Source organism: Mastomys coucha, unplaced genomic scaffold (assembly GCF_008632895.1).
Source record: "Mastomys coucha isolate ucsf_1 unplaced genomic scaffold, UCSF_Mcou_1 pScaffold4, whole genome shotgun sequence".
Classification (NCBI taxonomy): Eukaryota; Metazoa; Chordata; class Mammalia; order Rodentia; family Muridae; genus Mastomys; species Mastomys coucha.
In genome coordinates, this window is record NW_022196910.1 from 3,624,244 (window position 1) to 3,627,872 (window position 3,629).

The window sequence follows — 3,629 nt, forward strand, 5'->3', positions numbered from 1 at the left end:
TTGGTGGTGGTGGTGGTGTTAGTGGTGGTGGTGGTGGTGGTGGTGGTGTTAGTGGTGGTCTGTGTGTGTTGTATATATATGTTGTTGTGTACACATCCATGTGTGCAACTGTGCATATAAAGGGGAGAGATCAAAAAGAAGTATCTTCCTCTCTGTCTCTCCACTTTATTTTTCCAGCCCTCTCCCTTGAGCTGGAACTTACCAGTTGTCCACGTTGACTGGCCCAGCCAGGGAGCTCCAGGACTGTGTCTTCCCTCTCTCCCTCCTGCTGCCTCCCAGTGCTAGTGTAACAGATTCAACACCATGCCCAGCTGTTGTAGAAATTTTTAATCCTGGCCCGGGGTTTCTATCCCACCTTGTTCATTTAGTTCCCAGATAAAAGACACACACAACCTTTATATTTACAATAAGCCTTAAACAGTACAAGAGCTGGATAGATACCCTCTATGCTATTAAAATCGACTGATATATGCTGTTGATAACTCCAAGTTATTACTTATTATGTTTCATCTGGGCTACTCTTAACTCCAACTGGCCAGCTATTAGGGCCACATTTTCGTGACTCACTTAACCCATGGTGGTTTCTCTCTCCTCCTTCACCTTCTTTTCTCGTGGTTCTCCTCCGACCCCCAAGCCTAGGAATCCTAAATCCCGCCTATGCCTCTTCTGCCCAGCCATTGGCTGTTGGCATCTTTATTTACCAATCAGAAATAACTTAGGGGTAGTGTCACAGGTCTCCATGAAGTCTCCAGGTCTTGGGGGCCTGCACTTATCATTACAATAGACAGCAAGACCAAACCTCAACACCCAGATCCCACTTGCATACTGGGGATCCAAAATTAGGACCTTGTTCCTTTTGTTGTTATTGTTCAATAAGCTTTTATTGCTCAAAGACATGTGCAGGAGTATACTACTTCCCACAGGTGGATAAAAAGAGGTTCAGATGGCACAAAGGAGGTGGTACCATTCCCCTGAGACTTTCTGTCTTAGTCAAAGCAGCTTAATAGAGAATGCTTAGTAGGTTGACCAGTGTATCAAATCTCATAATCTTTAAGTACCCAATTTGGGGTCAAATCTGCTGAGAAAAACCTACATCCAGTTAGTAGGATCAAGGTGCCTGATTTTCAATCAAGACACAAAGTGCAGAGGACTGGGAAAACTCATAGGGATTCTGCCCTTTGCACCATCAAGATCTAATTTGCGTGTGTATATGTCAGTACCTAGTCAGTACTGATGGAACAGTAAAGATGCCCAGCCTACCTGTCAGCATTTAAAGAGTGCTCTGAGGGTCAGGAGTCCAAGAAGGCAGCAAAGACTGAAGCTGACCTTAGGAGCAAGAGCTGCCACATGGTCTTCCATACAAGAAGTGAGAAGAATGAGGGAAGCCATCCTAGAGCGGTGGCTCCACACCAACCTTAGATCCAAGACCCATCCCAGAAGGCTCAGATCAGGGAAACAATCCTTTTGTAATAAAGCACACTTGGCATTTAATAAAGGGATTCTGAGATAAAGAAGCACTCATAAGATAATACCTGATAGCACGGGTGTGGGCTCCTTTAATAAAAGTTATAGAAAGTAAGACATACTCAAATATATGCTGGTATGTGCACTTTAAGGGGTAATTACCCAGAGTTCTTTAATGCCATTCACAGTTGGCTGCAGAGTCGGCCAGTTGTGGTTTAGACAGGCAGTAACCTTGCTTCAGGAAAGAACTCAACTGCCTACACCTCTGATGACAGTGGCTCTGCGCCCTGGCATAGGGAGAAAATCAAGTGCCCAATGCATCCAACTTGCTCACCTCTGGCCCTCTTTTCTGTTGGGCATTATGTCTAAGCACTCATCTCCAGTCACACTGACACACTGACCAGGGCCATGGATCAGTGTGTCAGAGAGCAATGTCCCAGACTTCAAAGATAGCAAAACTTTCATGAGCTTTGCCCTAGAAAAATGCACATTTGGAAAAGGGAGCAAGAGCACTCCACTTGGGCTCCAGGACAAGCATTGCTGAAGGGAAGTCTTAGAAGGTCTGCCGGAGCACTCCAGGCTTCCCCAGCAGGGTCCAAGCTTAGCTCTTTTGATGTCTACATAAAATTTTTGAGACACTGCTTCATGTAGTTCAGGCTGGCCTCATGCTTGCTATACACAAGACTGGCTTTGAACTCCAAATTCTCCTATCTCTACTACCTAGGTGCTAGGATTATAGGGCTGTACCACACTCCCAAGGTTTGGATAAAATTTAAGCTCTACTTTCACTCTCATCAGGAGCTAGCATTGGGTCCTTCCTCTTTTGTTACAACAGGAGACATACTCAACCAGGCTCCACTCCTTGTCTTCTCAGAAGGCTTACTCTAGTTCCCAGAGACCCATTATGCAGGACACAGACCTGTTCCTACCCTCTTGGTATCAACACTGCCTTGCCTACCATGGAAACCTAGTTTCCATGGCACCCAGCCAGTACTTACAACCCATCTCTATCCAAACCAAACCTGGGCTGGAGTTCTGGCCACTTATAACGATGCCTGCAGGCAAATAAGGTGTTGACTGCCAACCCCACACTGTCCTGGGTATATCTGCCTTTCCACTGTCCTGCTAACCTGCTCTGACCTGTCAGTGTCTTGCGTTGGTTGCACACGAGTGGCAGGGCCAGCTCTCCAGTGCTCTCACCCTCAAGGCTGCCTCACCCTTACCTCCATTACCAGGGCCAGTTCTACTGTGCTGCTCAGGTGAGGTGCAGAGCCTGCTCACTAGTGAGGGGCAGGGACAATTATACACAGCTCCTGATCATCCACATGGTCCCCTGTAGCCTCTCCGACCAGGAACATCCACATGTGGTAGTATGAGCCATGGATATCAACACCAATTCCTGCCACTGTGTAGCCACAACTCAGACATGGCTCTTAATGGCAGCCTGGGCTGGGACCTCACCATGGCTCACCACTCACTGCAGGCTACTCCTCACCATGTTCCAGTCTCTAGTTCCATCTTTCTTCATAACGCTCAAACTGCTCCACTTCTGTTTCTCTCCCATCTGTCCCCACATACTCTCACATCTTGGTCACTCCTTCTGCAGGCTGGCCATGAGGCTAGCAGGCCCCTAGGTGACATCCTCCGTTTGTGCTATATGGTTTGGCAGCAAGCGGGTATCTATGACCCACCTGTGCTATGTGCTGGAGGGCAGATCTATGGGTACCATGGCACCCGCACACAGGTCTCTCTTTGTCTCCCTCCTCCTGTGATGTGCTTCCTAGACTTGATTTGACTTGATTTGATCTTTATGAGTCCTAGGCATGAGACGGCTTTAGACACCAAGCCAGGCATCAAGTTCTGATGAACAAAAGACCGCCATCTGCTCTGCCCTTGACTAAGACCACCACCACCACCAAGGTGTCTCTTCAACCATTGCCAGGGGGTGTTTGTTTGTTTTTAAACTTTATTCTTCTCTCAGGAAGATAATTTTTAATATTTGTTTGTTTGTTTACTTATTTATTTTCTTTTAAAGACAGAGTCTCACTATATAACCCTGGTTACCCTGAAACTTGTTATGTAGGTCAGGCTGAACTTGAACTCACAGAGATCTGCTTGCCTCTGCCTCTCAGGTGGTTTTCTTTTCTTTTCTTTCTTTTTTTTTT